Consider the following 19,970-nt stretch of genomic DNA (forward strand, 5'->3'; position numbering starts at 1 on the left):
GAGGTAATTTTTGTATAGGGTGTGGGGTAGAGGGTCCTCTTTTATTCCATGGATATCCAGTTCTCACAGCCCCATTTATTGAAAAGATTTTTCTGTACCAGTTCAGTGAATTTGGGGACCTTGTCGAAGTTCAATTTACTGTAAATCTAGGAGTCTACTTCTGAAATCTCAATTTGAGTCCATTGGTCAAAATGTCTATCTTTGTGCCAAATCATGCTGTGGATTTACGGTAAACTTTAAAATCAAGAAGTATAAGTCTTCCCACTTGATTCTTCTTTTTTAGTATGTTTTTGGCTATCTGGGGCCCCTTTTCCTTCCAAATAAACTTGATAGCTAGCCTTTCAAGTCTTCAGAGTAAGCTGTTAGAATTTTGATTGGTGTTGCATTGAATCCCTAGATCAATTTGAGTAGAATTGATGTCTTAATGATATTTAGCCTTCTTATCCATGAATGTCTTTCCACCTCTTTAGATCTACTTTGATTTCTTTTAGCAGTGTTTAATAGTTTACATCCCTGGTTAAGTTTATTCCTAGATACTTGATTCTTTTAGTTGCTATTGTGAGTGGAATTTTTTTTTCTTAACTGTCTCCTCAATTAGGTCATTACTTGTGTGTAGGAACATTGCTGATGTTTGCACATTAACCTTGTATCCCACTACTTCACTGAATTTATTTATTAGCTCAAGTAACTTTGTCATAGATTTCTCAAGATCTTCCAAGTGTAAGATCATGTTACCTGCAAATAATGAAAGTTTTACTATGTCCTTTCTGATTTAGATGCCTTTTATTTCTTTTTGTTGCTTAATTGCTCTAATTAGAACTTCTAATTATGTTCAAATAATAGCGGTGACAGTGGAATCCTTGTTTCATTCCCAATCTCAGGGGAAAGGCTTTCAGTCTGTCACCGGTGAATATGATGATAGCTGTGGGTTTTTCATATATGCACTTTATCATATTTCATATATGCACTTTATCATATTTAGGAAGTTTCCTTTGATTCCTGTGTTTTTCAATATTTTTATCAGAAATGAATGCCAAATTTTGTCAAATGTTTTTTCAGCGTCAATCAGGATAATCATGTGATTTTTTTTTCCCATTCGACTTGTTAATATGTTGTTTTACATTGATTGGTTTTCTTGTGCTGAACCACCCTTGCATGCTTGGAATTAACCCCACCTGATCATGGTTACAATTCTCTTAATGTACCATTGGATTTGATTTACAAGTATGTTTGAGAATTTTTTGCATCTATATTCATTAGGGAGATGGACCTGTAGTTTTCCTTTCTTGTAGCATCTGTATTCAGTTTTGGTAGTAGAGTGATGTTAACTTCATAAACTGAGTTAGCATTCTTTTTTTCCTCAACTTTTTGGAGGAGTTTAAGCAGAAACAGTGTTAGTTCTTTATGGAATGTTTGGTAAAATTCCCCTGTGAAGCCATCTGTCCCTGGGCTTTTCTTGGAAGGAAGATTTTGATGACTGGTTGAATCTATTTGTTTGTAACTGTTTTGTTGAGGTCTTCTATTTCTTTTTGAGTCAGTGTAGGTTATTTGTGTGTTTCTAGGAATTTGTCCATTTCATGTATGTTGTCTAGCTTTTTGACATATAGTTGTTCATAGTATCCTTTTATGATTTTTTATTTTTATTTTTTCAGGGTCCATGGTAATGACCCCTCATTTCTGGCTTTATTTATTTGTATCCTCTCTCTTTTTCTCCTTTGTTGGCCGAGCTTAGGGATCATCAATTTTATTGATTTTCTCAAAGAACCAACTTTGGTTTTATTGATTCTTTTTCATTTATTTATTTATTTATTTTGTTCTCTAATTCATTTCTGCTTTAATCTTTGTTATTTCTCTTCTTCTATTTGCTTTGGGATTAGTTTGCTGTTCTTTCTATAGTTCCTCCAGGTGAGCAGCTAAGTTCTTGATTTTTGCTTTCTTCCTTTTTATAAGGAGTGTATTTTATTTATTTATTTATTTATTTATTTATTTATTTATTTATTTATTTATTTTTGCACAGTTAGGCACTGGGAATTGAATCTGGGTCTCTGGCATGGCAGGCAAGAATTCTGCCACTGAACCACCGTGGCCTGCCCTGCTCTTTCTTCCTTTTTAATATAGTCATTTAGGACAATAAATTTCCCTCTCAACACTTCCTTTGCCAACTTCTATAAGTTCTGATATGTTCTATTCTCATTTTCTTTCATCTCCAAATATTTACCAATTTCTCTTGTAATTTCTTCTTTGACCACAGATTGTTTAAAAGTGTCTTATTCAATCTTCATTTATTGTGAAAGTTTTGGTTCTTTGGTGTTTGTTGATTTCCAGCTGTATTCTGTTATGGTCAGAGAACATGCTTTGAATAATTTTAATATTTTAAAATTTGATAAGATGTGTTTTGTGTCCCAGCAAAGATCTATCCTGGAGAATGTTCCATGAGCACTAAAGAAGAATATCCTGGTGTTTTAGGGTATAATAATCTATATATTTCTGTAAGGTCTAGTTCATTTATCACGTTGTTTAGGCTCTCTATTTCCTTATTAATCCTCTGTCTGGTTGTTCTATCTATTAAAGAGAGTGGTGTATTGAAGTCCCACAATTGTTGCTGAAACAATTATCATTCTCTTCAGTTTTGCCAGTGTTTGCCTCGTGTACTTTGGAGCTCCTTGATTGGGTGCATAAACAGTTATGATTGTTATTCCTTCTTGGTGAATTGTACCTTTTATTAATATGTGGTGTCCTTCCTAGTCTCTTATGAAATCTCTGCATTTAAAGTCTATTGAAATAGATTGAAACAAACTTTTAATCTGTTACCTGGGTCTAAGTTGAGTCTCTTGTAAACAGTATATAGATGGCTCATATTTTTAAATCAATTCTATCAATCTGTATCTTTTAGTTGCTGAGTTTAGTCCATTAACATTCAAAGTTATTACTATAAAGGCAGTTCTTGAATCTGCCATTCTATTGTTTGATTTTTATTTATCAAATCCATATATTTTCCCTCTCTTTCTTTTTATCCTTTAAGCTACCCTTACTAATACTCTTCCATTCTGTGCCCTCCTCCAGACCTCTTTCTCCTGTGTTTTGTTTTTTTTTTTCATCTGACAGTACTCCTTTAGTATTTCTTGCAGGACTGATCTCTTTTTAACAAATTCTCTCAGCATTTGTTTGTGAAAATTTTAATCTCCTCCTCAGTTTTGAAGGACAACTTTTCTGGATAAAGAATTCTTGGCTGGAAATTTTTTCCCTTTCAGAATCTTAAGTATATCATACCACTGCCTTATCACCTCCATAGTGCCTATTGACTAGTCCAAACTTAGTCTTAGGTGGCTTCCCTTGTATGTGGCAAATCACTTTTCTCTTACTGCTTACCGGACTTTCTCCTTCTCATCAGCATTTGACAGTCTAATTAGTATGTGTCTTGGAGTGGGTCTATTTGAATTTATTTTATTTGGAGTTTGTTGGGCTTCTTTGATTTGCATATTTATATACTTTATATGGGTTGGAAAGTTTTCCTGAGTTATATCCTCAAATAATCTTCCTAGCTCTTTTCTCTTCTCCTTCAGGGACATCTATGATTCTTATATTTGTGTACTTCATGTTGTCCATCATTTCCCTGAGATCCAATTCAAATTTTTCCATCTTTTTCACCACGTATTATTTTCCACATTCAAATTCAGTTGTCCTGTCCTCTAATTCACTTATTCTTTCTTCTGCCTCTTCAAATCTGCTGCTGCATGTCTCTAATATATATACACACATTTTTTTTTTCATGAGCAGACACTGGGAATCGAACCCAGATCTCCTGCATGGCAGGCAAGAACTCTGCCTGCTGAACCGCTGTGCCCCACCCTCTAATTTTTTAAATTTGATTATAGTATCTTTCATTTCTGTAAGATCTGCTATTTTTTTATTTAGTCTTTTAAATTCCTTTTTATGCTCTTCTAGTCTTCTTCATATCCCTTATGTCTTTAGCCAACCCATTGAACTTATTTAGGAATTTGTATGGGCATCTTTGACTAGTTGATTCAAATTCTATGTTTCTTCTGATGTTATTTGGTCATTTGGCTGGGCCATATTTTCTTCCATCATCATGTACTTTGTGATTTTCTTCTGCCTTCAAGGCATATGATTTTCTTGATAAGGTTATTTTTAAGGTTGATTTTCCTTGCTCATCTAAGATTTTGTAGTTGCTTGGGTTTACATTGAAAGTCATCTTTTGCACTTGGTTTGTCAGTAATTCACCACCAAACCAAGGCCGGGATCTCATGCAGGAGGTGCAACTCTAATTAGAGATCTGTTAAAAGCTAAGCAGAAAAGCAGTTTGCCAGAGTACACTTTCTGCACCTTCCCAGCAGATGGTGCTCTCGGGCTCCCACTTCACCTCAGGCCTGACTTTCCCCAACTAAGTCAAACAACTGGGCTGGGACCCAACCAGGTACAAAGCCAGCAAGGCCACAGGTCTTGGTGCTTGCTAAAAGCCACCAGTTCTGGGGCTGGGTGTGGGGCACTGTGGACCTCAGTGGAAAATCTGCCTGTAGGCATTAATGAGTCTAGTGGCTGCCAGACTCCCATGTGGAATGATGTTGTGACTGAATATTTCAACTTCCCCTGCCCACAGCCTACCTGGGAGTGTCTGGCAGTTCAATGTAGCTCACTCCCACATCCCCATCTCTCTGCCCATGCACAGCATGGATACTCTGGGCCTCTGTGGAGAAAGGGTAGAGGTGGCAGAACCAGGAGACACTTTTGCTGGCCAATTGTCAGATCAGCTCAGCTCTGTATCTCCTCATCCTCCCAAGGGAAGGGCCCCTCCAGTCTCAACCAATAACAGGTGCCCACAGCAGCCTGCCTCTGGGGTCAGGGGTAGGTACTACGCTCAGCAAGGTCTCTCTGCATAGGTAAACCAAGCTTTAGGTTTTCAGGTTTCCCATGGAAGCTCATAGCTGCAGAGCTGAGAGGGAAGATCTCCCAAGCTGATTCAGAAATGGGTGTGCGGGGACACACTGCTTCTTCAGCTCCTACTCCTGCCTGTGCATTGCAGCATGCCCCAGGTGTAGATAAACTCACCCCATCCACTCAACCATAATTTACCTGCTTTTTCATCCAGGTCCTCCCTATATAATATAAAAGTCCCTCTCTGGTCACCCATATGCTGGAACTGCTGTCCCCATTGTTTTTCTGTCACTTTTCTAGTTGTTTCCCAGAGCAGGAGTGAACTCAGCCTATCCTATTCCATCACCTTTCTGGAAGGACTATATTTGTAAATTTTAAATTGATATCTGTTCCTTTTCCCTCTTCGCTCTAAGTCGCAAGAAACCATTGAACACATGCATGCTTTTAATCACCTTCTTAACTGCTAGCAGAGTGCTGACATTTCCATGGAAAATACTCAGTGAATATTTGTTAGATGAACAGTTGTATGTTTGGATAGATGGATGGTTGGAGGGATGGATGGGCTTGGCTAAAGTGCTCCCCCCACCCCACTGAAAAGGACAACATTTAAAAGAGGAGAAGAAAGTAGAGAAGGAGAAAGGGTTGCAAGTACCCAGCAGAGCAAGTAGCTTCAGTTTAGGGTTACTGTTATTAGAAGGCACTGGGGCCTTCTTGTACAGTAACTAGATATTCAGTCTCTCTAAAGTCTGACAGCCCAGAAGTAACGATTTAGTAGATCTGATTTTATTTATTTCTAAATATACTCCATTCTTTAGTAAGCCTCATATATTCACACACATATTTTATTCAAAAATTATAGTAAATGATATATTGGTTTAAAGAAAGATCTTTAGTAATTGGAAATGTTTTACACATTCCTTAAAATGGCATTCTTTCATGGCTTTCTCTTAACAGCTGAATATTTACATAGATTTCCATCATTTTCCAAGGTCTGTCATGTGCTTCTTATCTTATTTATTTTTCACAATAATACAAAGACATAACTAATATGAGTACTTATGCCCATTTACTGAATAGAAACTGAAGCTTAGGAAAATCAACTAACCCTTTATCACATAACTCATAAATGGTGTTGCAAGATTGCAAAAACATCTTCTGATCAAAAAAAAAAAATAGTTTTGCTATTTATCCTTGCCAGTAACTCTTCCTTACCAATAGAGTGGCTGGTCACTTTGTCATCCAATCCAAGGTACTTTTGAGAGTGAAAAGTATTGTGGCATCCAATTTAAACCACAGTTATCCTGGACAAAATGAAAAGGACAATCACCCTTATTAACTGTGGTTTTGTACTAAAGGGGACTCAACAACTTGTTTGATCCTTCCATTGGACAGATATTGTATAGTATAGTAACTAAAGTATGTCAGTCTTAGTGTCATTAGCTGATCAGTAGCTGATGCAATTAAATTTTTTCCCCTTCCTCATAAAATCCAATCAGTTCCCTGAAAACAGAGATGGTGTGTCCCTGTCTCATTCATTCAGAGAATGAGCTGTAGGAAATTTCAGCATCTTTCAGTGGTTGCCTTCCAGGCACTGCCTAGACAAGAGGTCCAACCAGCAGATGGGGGAGGAAAAAGGGAGGAAGTCTGATTTGTTGGTTTTGCAAATCAAGCCTGGAAATGGTGTTCATCCCATCTTCTCACATTCCATTGACCATACCTAAATGGAGCTGGGCAACCTGTCCCCCGCAGTTACTGTGTAAGCAGGACAAATACAAATCTGAGTTTCTGAGAAAAGTTTCCTCCCTTGTAAAATGATATTGAGTTCATAGAGTTGTAATACAGAACTGATATGTTTGTAAAGTTGGAAACATGCCTGCATACACTGCATATCACGTGATAAAAGTTTGTAAAAGGAGACTTCGGCCTGAGGTCATTCTAGGGTCACAAGGAATCCTCTATGTCTTTTGGCGGAGTCCATCTGGACAAACTTTGAAAATATGGCACATAGTAGCGCATAATGGTAGGGTCAGTAATGGCTGAGAACAAGAGATTAATTCAGGTGATTACAGGTGTGATGAGATATGACTCTTGAAGGAAAGACAGATTTAAAATTAGTATTCAAAGGATAGGTTGGATGAAGCCTCATACCCTATACCTTTCATTCAGACAGAAGTGTATAAAGCCCTATAGATGGAGAAGTGAACTCATGTAGCAGAAGCAGAATGGAGAGATATACCATTGATTTTAGCCCAAGGGTCTTGAGTGTTGTGCTAATGTGTCAGTGTGAAGAAATATCTATATGGCTGTATTCAGTTTAATGAAGATTGGCTTCAATGTACTATTTTATATTTTCCAAACTATCATTTGGCTTGTTCTTATGATCTTAATTATGTCATGTATAATTTAATGTACCCATTGATTTCCTCTCACTGTTGAGATAGTCATTCATTTATTCATTCATTTACCAAATAATTATTAATTTTCTCTTCTAGGCAGGATATTAGCTTGTATTAGGTCCTCTGAAAATAAAATTTAGCCACAGATTTTGACCAATTTTTATGACCTATTTGTTAAATCTTCTATATGTTTTTTTTGTGGTTGCAATATAATTCTCTGTGATTAAATAACATGGTACCTATACTTTGTAGTTTCTAATAAACTGTATATAATGATACATATTTTTAGAGCAAAGTCTCTCACCCTTGGCACTAATGATATTTTGGGGCACATAAGTCTTTGTTTGGGAGGGGCTGTCCTGTGCATACTATGATGTTTTTCAGTATCCCTGACTTCTACCCACTAGAGGCCAATACCACTCCATCCTAGTAGTGGCCACCAAAAATGTGTCCAGATATTACCAAATATCCCATTAGAAGCAAAATCACCCCTGGTTAAGAAACTATGCTTCAGAATAATCATACCAAAATTTACTCCATTAATCTTCAGAAATGATGTATCAGTTTTCACTAAGATAAGCTACATGAAAGCAATGCTTTGAGTTATTTTGATAACAACTCATAACTTATAATAAAGATAGTTCTTTCCCCATTGTATAGAAAGCAAAATTTAGCACCTGCATTTCTGAGCAATTATAATAATGTGTTAAGACCATAGTTTACCACTTGTATCATTTTTGTTTAATCCTTAAAACCACAAATGCCTGAAACAATTGATCTATCTTTATAGTTGATGTGTTATGTGCTTACTGATTTTAAACAATATCTCTAATACACAGTGATGAGGGATGGGAGTGTTTTCCTTTTAAATCTCCTCATTCACACATGTCAGGTCACCAATAGAAATTATGAAGAAAAAGGAAAACCTTGTGACAGTGTTAAGTGAAAAATGCTAAGTTCTGAAACTACCAGACACTTGGAATGACCTTCAAATATATGTTATTTAACAATATCCCTACAAGCTTTTGAGAAAAGAAAAAAAAAAAAAAAGAACTACAGCATCTTTAGTTTATGTTCTCTCTAACAAATACATTAGTTCTACCATTGCTTCCGTCCTGTTCCATTTTTATTAGTATTATTCTCCTGCCTATGCCTTCAGGTACAAATTAGATGCATTGAGTGAACATCCAGTGAGGACACATTGACAGAGAGCCTATGGTGAAATGATAGTCATGGCTAATCATTTTGGACAACGCAGTCTATTGCAGAACCCCTCAAGAAGTTCATGAGCCTTGTAAGGGTTTCTAAGTCATGAAAGTCTTACAGAAAACATCTAAAGAATGCTGCAGGTAATAAAGAACACTTTTAGAAAGGCATATTTATATATAAATCTATTGCCATTCAAAGTGATAAAAAATAAAACTTTACTTTTAGTTTCTTAGTATCTAAAGAACATATTGTCATCATACCTTCTCAACTTGATGGCTTGACAAAGCTTTCACTTCCCAAAATACAAATCTTAAGTAATCCTTTGGCAAATTTGAATACTTGCTGCAATGAGCATGTGAAAATATTTGAATTAGTATATATTTGAATATTTCTTAATCACTTTTGAACTATTCACTATTTCAGCTTTCTCACCACACTAAAATAATGCCCAAATGTTCTATATTTTAACCACATAGTATCTCAATAGATTTTATATACACAGATATTCAAAATGATGACAAGTTGCAGAGGTATATATGTAAATACTTTTTTTCTAAATATTATTCACAAAGCTGTGGAGGGTCTTGAATGGTAAACAGGTGAGTATGAATGTGCAGAATTGCTTACACAATTGTATTCAGTATGCCACTTATTTCCTTTTTTCTCTGGCAAATAAAAATGTGTAGCTTGTAATGACAACATTTCTTATTTATATTTTATTTTCACTCATTAACCTTCTTAGAGAAATTCAAGATACACTATAGTGTGTTTTTAAAGTTTTCTTTCCAACATATTTCATGGAGCAAGATGATCGTTGCATAAATCCCATTTTACAAATAAAGAAACCCTGTTATATACTGTAGGTTGAAAAGAGCATGTTTTCATGAAGTAATATGTCTTGTACTGTAGGTTGAAAAGAGCATGTTTCCAAGAGGTAATATGACTTGGAATTTTCTTCTAACATTTTCCAAAGTTACTGTACTTTTCTGTAATTCTGCTATCCTAAGTACACATATATCTGGTAATTGTTTGGGAAGTCTTCACCCTCTTCCTTTTTATCAACACTGTCATCAGCTAATAAGTACAAAAAAAACCACACTCTGGGTACTGTAAAGTACAACACACAGTTCAAGTTTTCAGTAATCATAAAGAGCTGTTTAAAATGCTATAAACAAATACTAATTTGCAAGTTTTCACGATACAGTGGATTAAAAAACTGACAGTCTGACAGCCAGGAAGAGACAGGACCCCACACATGATAGAAAGCCTTGGGGATTTGCTTTATGTGCTTAACTTGGTTGGCTTAGCACTGAACCTAAAGTAGAAAAGCAGTAGTGGATACCGACTGTGGGTAATGGCTGCGCTGGAGCTATCTCTGGGAAACTTCAGAGCAGCATTTATGAGACATTTATTAGTTCTATTTGTTGTAACTTATTCCCTAGAGTGAAAATGGATGCAATAATAGATAAAATGCATTGCCTCAATTTGTCCTTTAACCCTGGCAGTAAAATGCTTGAAAGTCACTTGTGAACTTATTTCAGAAACTGTATTACTATGAACATTTATTCTTTCAACAGTACGTGTGGAGTTGTGTTAGCTGCTCTCCAATAAATATTATGCTCTAAAGAGGCATGGGAACAAATTATGCCTCATCAAAATAAAAGAAATTCATGACTTCTCTTGAGAAATATTCTATATATAAAATAGCATACAAAAGAAGTTGTCAAATAGAAGAGAAAGTGTTTCAGTCCAATTGGAGAAATCTTTGCCTGTTTCAAGGTTGTTTTCTTCTGGGTTCTTGTGTTTGCTCTACCATTTGCATTTAGATTTTAATACACCTGGCACTGAATTCTGTGTAAGGTGTGTGGTATAAACAAGATTCATTCATTTTCATATGAACATCCAATCTGACTCCATACTATTGAAGGCACTATTCTTTCCTCAACATTCTGAAATGTCTGTTTTGACATAAATCAGGTGATATATATGCACAATTTTATGTTTTTGATACTACTGTAAATAGTACTATTCCGACCTTTCTCTTCCTAATTTTTCTTACTGTAAATTTATTGATGCAGTAGTCATTATTCTTTTAGTTTAATTCTAACAGTTTAGGTTTTTGAAGGGCATTCTGTGGGTATGATTATGACTCCTGCAAATAATGCCAGCTTTATTTCTTCTCTTCAGTGTGAATACATAACTTTTCTTGCCCTATTGCATTGACTAGTACCTTCAGCATAGTACTGAATAGTAGTAGTTATTGCAGGCATCTGATTCTCATTTCCAATCACACAAGAAAGCTATCACTCTTTTGCTATTTTTGTTTATTGCAGAATAATTTGAAAAAACTCCATATCAAGTTAAAGGCGTTCTCTTTCTATTTCTAGTTGTTTAAGACTTTTTATCATAAATGTATGTTGAAATTTATCAAATACATTCCATGTGTATACTGAAATATTAATTTTATTTTCTCCTTTATTCTGTTAATGTGATAGCTGCAGTAGATGAGTTTCAAATGTTAAATCCATCTCACACCCCTGGAATTAGCCCAACATGATATACTCTATTTTCCCCCCTCTATTTTCATGATAGAGATGGCCTGCAACATGTCTTCTTGTTATGTCTTCGCCTATCTAGCTATCAAGGAATTGCTGGTGTCATAAAATGAATTAGGAAGTGTTCTCTCTTTCCCAATCTCTGGAAGAATATAATTGATGTTATTTATTTCATAAATATTGGTAGACTACACCCACAATGTTATTTGGATCTGGTGTATTTTTTGGAAAGATCTTTTATACAGATTCAAATGTTTTAGTAAATACAGAACTGTTATTTCATTTTTTAAAATTTTTTCTTGCATCAGCTTTGTAGAGATATGTTTTTCAAGGCGTGTGCTCATTTGATATACATTTCAAATTCATTGGCATAAAGTGTTCACAGTATTCTCTTATGTTTTATTTGCATTAGGAGCTAAAGAAATATCTTTTGATTATTTTTATTCCTAATGTTGCTAAGTGTCCCTTTATTTCTTTCTTATCAGCTTTGCTAAGAGTACTTTATTCAAAATAGTAAACTGGTACCCCAGTGCTCTCTAACAATTAAAATGGTTTTTTTTTTAAAATTTTGAGTAATATTAAGAGCTGAAGGATTTAAGCACAGTTGATGTGTCACTTGCAGTTATCTCTATTAATGATCAAATTGCCATGGCTTTAGCTAAAGATAGCATATTCAGGTTGGTTCCTGGGCCATTTTGACATAACTCAAGTAGTCTTTGATAGTTTTTTGATTTCTGATGTGACAGAATATTCCAGGTTCATCATTTCCTGCTCCACAGTAGGATTCAGCCAATTCCCCAAAGAGCTCTAGTACAATTTAGTGGGACGTGTCATTTAGATACAACATTCTGGATGCTATAAATGCACATTGATACTGAATGGTTATTGTTTCTAGGATGTTTCATTGGCCAGAGCTATGTTGCACACACATCACACACACAGATTTTTGTTTTAAGACAAAAATCATCCCTACAGGAATTTTAGTTGACCTCATCAGTCTCACTTCTATACTTCCTTTCAGCACTCCCAGAAATCTCACTTCTCAGTGACACTAATGCAATCACCCATTTGATTTATCCCACAACACACATATGACAGTCTCAGAATAAGAGTGCCTGTACCACCAACCGCATTATTACTTCTGAAAACAGTTTGAGATTTTATTGCTTTGTGGAGTTTTTTCCCCACAGAGAATATGCTGCAAGGTAAGAACAACAAACTTACTGTTTTAAAGTCACTTGGAATGGCTCTTCTCTGTGAGGTTATGTCACCAAGTGACACACGGTTACAGTCCCAGTTGCATGTTTTTCTTAAATTTCACTTTGTTTTACAGCTATGTGTGATTCTGAAATCAAATTTTGAAATAAGATATATTCAAAGAAATTTCATTTCTATCCCTGTCCCCTAAGGCCTGTGACTTTTCCCCCCATTTGTAAACTTTTAAAAAGTGGTTGTTTAACCTTTAATATTTTCAATATAGGTATAGGAATACTTGCATCTCTTTTTTAAAAAATAGGAATATATATATATTCCCCTCCACTTAAAATAAATTAAGGCATACTAAACGCAGTTTTAGTCATATTGCATTTTTACTTAACAATTTATTCTGGTAACAATTCCATATCTTTAAGATGTTCTCATTCCTTTTTACAAATGTATAATACTCTATTTTGTAGATGATATATAGTTTATTCAACCAGTCCTCTGAAATGGTCATTTAGGTTTTTCCAGTCTTTTCCTATTACAAATAATATTGTAATAAATAGCCCTGTGAATATGTTCTTGCATAGTTTATTCCGTGTACTCTGGGATAGATTCCTAGAAATGGGTACTGGGTCAAATTATAAAAGTATATGTCCTTTGTGTGGCTATTTCCAAATATTTTATCCATTTATGTTCTACTTTGCCTCCTATCTAGCAATGTGTGTAGCAATGCCTGCTTTTCCACAGACTCATTAAAAGTATATTGTTAAGACAAATTATTTGCCTACCTGATGATTTCTAAGTGGTATCTCAAATAGTTTCAAATTGTGTTTCTCTTATTACGAGTAATGTAGATTGCCAATGTGTTTCTCTATACATTACTTTTGTTTTAACTTTCTTCTTGGCAATTTAAAAAATGACTATGTAATTAATTCATTAACCTTTTTACTATTGCTTCTTGAATAATATTTACAAATTTTCTCCCGGTCCTAAGTTCTATAAGAATTCATTTGCTTTCTTCTTCTACCCATTAGTGTTTATGTTTTATATTAGCTTCTCTGATCTGCTTAGAATTTATCCTGATGTGTTAAGGAATTGGTCCAATTTTGTCTTTACACATATGACAGATGTAATATTATCCCTGTTTCCCTCAGTGGTTGGTAATCTTACCTTTATGCTGTACTAAATTTCCATCAGCAATTGATTTTATTTTTGCTTTTCCTTTCCTATTCCATTGGTCTGTCTGTTTCATAACTTGACAATACTAAACTGCTTTTATTACAGAATAGTATTTTTTAACATCTGGTAAGGAAGTCCCCTTCTCTGTGCTCTCTTTTATCAAAAATGTCCAGTCTAAACTTGCTAGTTTATTATTCTAACCAATTAATTATTCAAACTTTCTAGATGCAAAAAAAACCCCACATTTTATTGGATCTTCTTTAAATTTATAAATTGTCATAGAGGACTGTCATGTTTGCGGTGTTAACACTTTAACCAAGAACATGGTATGTATTTCTATTTGTTCAGATCTACTTTTGTTTCATTGATGAATGTTTTAAGGTTCTCCTCTCATTGTTCCTCATGAAAAAATGCATTGTGAATGCAGTGTTTATTCTTAGGTACATTATTTAATCTTTTGTTACTGTAAATGGAGTATTTCTGACATTGGATCTTATTTATTTTTTTTCTTGTAACTAATTTCTATTTTATATATAATTACTATTGATATTTTGTAATTGAATTACTTTACTAAATTATATCTTTTTAAAGTGGCCCTATTATCTTTTGGTTATTCAAGGATATAATCATAGCTTCAATAAAAGTATTTTAAGTCTTTCCCATTAATTCCTATGCTTCTTATTGTCAAATTATATTGAGTAAGAGCTCCAAAGCAAACTAAAATAGTAATGGAAATAATAGGCATTATGATACTCTTGACTCTGTTAGAAAAGTTTTTTCTATTTCTGCGTTAGGTAAGATGCTGCCTTTGGGGGATGTGTGTGTCTTTGTGTGATAGAACTTCTAATGGAAATGGGTCTTAATTTTGTCAAATATCTTTTTAGTATCTATGGAGTTGATCATATGACTTTTTTCCACAACTTTATTAAGGCAATGTATTAATATGAACTCATGAATTTGTTAATATTAAACTCTTTGTATTCATAGAATAAATCCCACTCAGTCATGAAGTATTTTTCTTTAATTACATCTTTTGGCAGAGTCTGGCAATATTGTCTTTGGAACTTTTACATTAATATTTGTAAATGATATTGGTCGATTGTCATTTGGGAGACAATTTTGACCAGATTTTGAAACTAATAGATTTTCTGTATCATATGAATCTGAAAGATTTTCATTTTATTCTATGCTTGAATTAGGTTAATTGGCTTTGGGATTATCTGATTTTCAGAGATTTCATAGGATTCCCCTGGATAAGCAGCCCTGCCTGGTGGGCTTCATTTTGGGGGGTGAGGGAGTTTCCTAAAATTCAATGATTTTCTGCAGTGATAACTGATTTTAAATAATATTGTTTTTTTATTTTACCAACTTTTTGAGTTGGTGTTTAGTTTTATTCTTACTTTTCATTTTTAATTGATACAGGTAGTTGGTGTTATTTATAGGAATTGATATTTTATGCTTTCATTTTTGTTATTTTCTAAAATTCCGTAACATTGTTTTTATCACCCCTTTGATCTGAGAATTGTTTAATAGTTGTTTTTTAATTTCTAAGAAGAATTTTTGTTATTAATTTCTTGTGTTATTGAATTTTCTTTGTTGCCTAAGATATGGCCATGTTTTTGTAAACATTCTTGTAACATTCCATATCTGTTTGAAGAGATGAATTTCTGCTTTGACGATCTGTAATTTTATATATTACAGTAAGACCTACTTTACTGATTATGTCATTTAGATTTCCATACATTTATTAATTTTTTCTTCACTTAATATGTCTTGGAATGAGAAGCTAATTCAAATATATTAAAGGTATATTCCTATCTTCTTTCCTTGCATCATCTATGATTTCTGATTTGTGAAATTTGTTGCTGTTATTGGCCCAGAGGTATTTTTTATTATATATTCACTGTAAAATGTAGTCATTCATATTAAAATATTTCCATTTTTGTCTTTCTCTATGCTTTTTGGAATGAATTCCACCTTGGAAGCTAGTAATATTATGACTGATTTAAAAAAAAATTTCTGAGTATGCCATCTTTTACCTGTTCTTTTTAAACCCTTTGTAAATCTTTCTGATTTGTTAGCCAAGATGAAAATCTGTTCTCTTAACAGATATTTAAGCAAGTTAACAATTATGGTTATGCCCATATTTGATCTCAGTGTTACATATTGCTTTTATACATATATGTTTGTGTGTATATATATTTATGCACATGTATATATATACATGAATATATTTTTACAACATAGAAATCTTTTTATTTGTTCTTTCTTTTTACTACTGTTTGTACATATTTTGCTGTATGGGAAGGCATATTTTTATTTTAACCATTACCTTTATACCAGTGGACCTCAACTGGGGCAGTGTTTATCACTGTCTAGAGAGATTTTTGTTTATTGCACCTGGGAGATGCTACTTCTGTCTACTGGGCAAAAGCCAGGGTTGCTGCTAAACAAGCTAATGCAGAGGACACCATCACAAAGTTTTATCTAGACTAAAAATCAATAGTGCTGAGGTTGGGAAACTCTGCTTTAAGCTAGTATTGAAATATCCCTAGTCCTCTCAATTTTGGCTTTTCTCTATTCATTTCCTATTATGATAAATAATGAAATTAGCTACTAATCTCCTCTTTCTTTTTTCAGCAGCACCTAATTTGCTATCATGTTCTTCTTCGAGTCAGTAATGTAAGACCATCAGCAGACTTATTCTACACTTGCTATAATTATCTTCTCCATTACTTCCCTATTCTTGATAGTTGTTCTAAACCTGTATTTTCAAAACATGTAGCTACTACCCAGTGTCTTTATCTCCTATAGCCATTATGTGGTCTTATTTATTTGCAAGATAAGCATATGTTAAATGCTTACCACCAGTACTTAACATCTTTCCAGTGATTTGGGTTATCTGAAACTTGATTTTTGATAAATCCCTCAGGAAGCTTTATGAGAGTAATATTCCTTCAGTTATCATGTGATCACAATGGTTTGTGGTCGGTTTCACTTGATGCAAAATCCATGTGTCCTGTTGATTCTTAAATATGATATTGTATGGTCTTCTTCTATAAAACATTGCTGTAGAAATTCTGATGACAAACTGATTTTACTTTATAAGTGACTTCCTGTTTCTAACACGATGCCAAAATGATTTATACACTATGCCCTAAATGGTTATTATTTTACTAGAATTTTGGCTTTTCTGGATCAGTTTTCCCAAGGATGCAATGTGCTCTTTTAGTACATATTTTCAAGTTACCCCTTCTTTCAAGAATGAGTTCTTAAATTAAAATTATACTCACTTTCATCGTGTTGACCTTCTTTACCATCTACTTATACCACTTTTTCCTCAAACCTGTTTTAGATTTTTTTTTTAATTTTTAAAATTTGTTCCCTCCTATCTCCTGTTTCTCATAAGGCAGCATCTGCAGTATTATTTGCTTGTGTTCTTTCTAGTTTAGACTTTCTGAAGTTGTGTTTTCTGTTATTTCCAAATCTTGTCTGAGTTCTGTTAACCTCTTTACAGATCTCCTTTTCTCCATTCCCTGATTTCACTGACTCTTATTCTGACATATGTAGTTATTTCATAATTTCTATTTTTTTTCTTTAGGTTATTTAGCTTGTTTTGAAATCCCCGCATAATCCATTCTGTTTTGTGACCGTATCTTTCTGGCGTTCTTTCAATGTCCATAGGGACATTATTGTATCTTTTGCCTCTTAAAACCCATTTTGAAATTTGAATATGGTCTATTTTGTGACTCATTTTTAAGTGAAATTCATTCCCCAATATTTTTTAAAGATGGGGGTTGGAAAAATAGGTGTTCTAGCTATATAGTTCTAGAATTCTCACTTCTGTTGTTCCAGAAAGTAATAAAATTATACTTGCTTATGATTCTCAACCGCAGTTATAGCTCGATCTTTTTGTTGTTGTAAATGTGTTTTTCTGCTCAATTTGGAATCTATTTCATACATTTATTTTTGTTGTGGGGTTTTGTTTGGAAAGGTACTTACTAATGCTTGTTGGTTTTGACAGTTTATTAAGTCAACAATTCTCTACCACAGAAAGTTTTTGTCAAAATTCAGACAAAATACAGCCCCACAAATTGTACCAAGCTCTTCAAGTTTTGGCTTTGTTAGACTTCCAAGGAGGGATTTTTGGCAGTGCCAGCCTCCCTGTTCTCAGAGTCCTGAGAAGCCCAGGCCCTTTGCTCTCCTTCCTCTCACGTGGAGGCCGCTGTGCTCTAAAGGTCTTGTCTGATGTGATGACCTCTCACGTATTTTCCTGGGATCTTGTGGCCATGCAGAGTCACCTATTTTTGGTATATGTTGAATTTGGGTGTTTGGTTTAGCTACCCTAGTTGCTCTTTCTGTTTTTATGGGAGTATTTGTACAGAACAAAAATCAATGCCAGGGCGACACAATGGTGGCTCAGTGGCAGAATTCTTGCCTGCCATGTTGCAGACCCAAGCTTGATTCCCAGCGCCTGCCCATGAAAAAAAAAATCCATGCCACCACTAACTACCCAGAGTATTCTTTACATGTATATATTTGTAAAAAATATATATATATATATTTTTTTCTTTTGCATGGGCAGGCGCTAGGAATCGAGCTCGGGTCTCCAGTATGGCAGGCGAGAACTCTACCACCGAGCCACCATCGCATCACTTTACCTATATATTTTTAACCATTAGATATTATTTATAATGTTTTGTACAACTACTATTCATTTATATTTCCCCAAATATTCACCCTTTCTGTTACTCGTCATTCTTTCCTCCATTTCCATGTTTCTCTCTAAAGAACTCCTTTTAGTGTTTTGGTATTATATTGGTCTGCTAGTTATAGAAAACTAGATCAGTAGTTATTTTCTTTCATCACTTTAAAGATGTAAAAGAAGTTACTACAAAATTGATGAAGAGATTTTCTGAAAATCAGTCTTGCTCATATGGCAATTAAAATTTAATCAAACTGTATGAAAAAAATATTTCCTTTTTTGCCCTTCCATAATATAGAAAACAAGTATAAGTTCTAGACTTCAAAGAGTGCTCATACTTTCTTTGCTTAACCAGTAATTAAATGTGACCCTAAAATACTGCCCATGTAGATTTATTTAAAATGGTAATTTTACTTCTCTGAAAAAAAGTCACGTAGTTTAATTCTTATGCACCTTTCTACCTGATTTTATTTTAAAAAATAAGTGCATTTATAATGGAATGGAAATATGTAGGGCTTTAGAGTCTCATAAGAAAATCTTATTATTTCAGAGTATAACAATGTTGAACACCGAGATTCTTGAAATACTATTATTTTGAAAGTTCTCCCAACACTGAAAATAAGCAAATTAAAGGCTTAATAATAAGCCTTTTAAAATGTATTATTGAGTTGTTATTTGTTTATTAACTATAAGAGATGATAAAAGAACCATAAAAATAGAAATTTTTATTTGAAGGTAAGAAAATAATTATTCCATTGAAATGAAATCTTAGGTCAATAATTATTAACCGTGATATGAATAGTAACTAATATTTAAAAGAAAAATAAGGAAAATGAAGCACCGGCAGGAATTTTCAAAGCATTTACACTTAGACACAAATCAAGGAGACACTAGCGAGAGAAAATGGCAATTCTCCCAGGTTTTCCACTGAATAATTTAATTTATATTAATTAATAATTTCCTGTTTTGTTTTTTAATTGAAATTTAAAATTTTAACTAAAATTTAGACTATAGCAGATAAAGTTAGGAGAAAAATAAAAATGGTACATGAAATTAGCCTTTTAAAATAAATATAACAGGCATGATAAGCTTTTGTAATAGACTAAGTTTTGGTTAACAAGAATTTTAACTTTTAAATTAAATTCAATTTTAAAATAAATGATCATTAATTAGCATAGGAGTTGCTGGCTTGAAGATGAAAATAATAAAATTTCTACCTAAAAGTCATTTAAATCCAGGTCTAGCTTCAGTCTTGGGAATGAATGAATTCTGTGCTGTATTAACATGGCAAAAAAAAAAAAAGAGAGAGAGAGAAATTGAGATGGAGTTAATTAGAGAAGGTTTTGCCTATCTAAAAGTTGAGTTTTGAATTGAAATGTTAAGTAAGTAATGACTTGGTGGAGATGATAGGTAAACGCATCCTAGTTTAGAGGACTAGCTTGAGCAAGAAAGAGCTGTGAAGAAAGAACAGTCACAAATGGATAATAATATGCAGAGACACTGAAATGCAGTGAGTGATGACATTGGAGAACAAAGAAAAATGATTGTACAAAGATGGCAGGGACAGGTTGGGGATAGGGGCCACATGTAGTTTGTTCACAGTTGTATTCCACTTCCTGAGCTAGTTCATCATGCTGAATAAATATTTTTTTGAAGTTAAGCTGTCTCATTTTTTTCTGTGGTTTGGGCCAATGTAATAATCATAGAAATGAAAAGGAATCATTTAATCATTCATTATCCTCAACTCTGCTGTGAGTCCCTACTACAAAGGGAAAAAACTATTGCCCTGGTTCTATGGAGGCTCATAGTTTTCTGGAGGGTACAGAATGA

The 19,970-nt window shown here is 33.9% G+C and overlaps 1 protein-coding gene and 1 long non-coding RNA gene across 14 annotated transcripts in view; both read left to right on the forward strand.

Annotated features, from left to right (window-relative positions):
* The window catches only part of RALYL (RALY RNA binding protein like), a 741,752-nt gene that overhangs the window by 354,152 nt on the left and 367,630 nt on the right, over window positions 1–19,970 (forward strand). The window lies entirely within an intron of this gene.
* LOC143688799 (uncharacterized) overlaps window positions 13,657–19,970 on the forward strand; it is a 49,476-nt gene continuing 43,162 nt past the window's right edge. The window contains exon 1 of the long non-coding RNA XR_013178321.1: window positions 13,657–13,761. This is a non-coding gene — a long non-coding RNA (uncharacterized LOC143688799). The remainder of the gene's footprint in view (window positions 13,762–19,970) is intronic.

This window comes from Tamandua tetradactyla, chromosome 6, assembly GCF_023851605.1.
Source record: "Tamandua tetradactyla isolate mTamTet1 chromosome 6, mTamTet1.pri, whole genome shotgun sequence".
Classification (NCBI taxonomy): domain Eukaryota; kingdom Metazoa; phylum Chordata; class Mammalia; order Pilosa; family Myrmecophagidae; genus Tamandua; species Tamandua tetradactyla.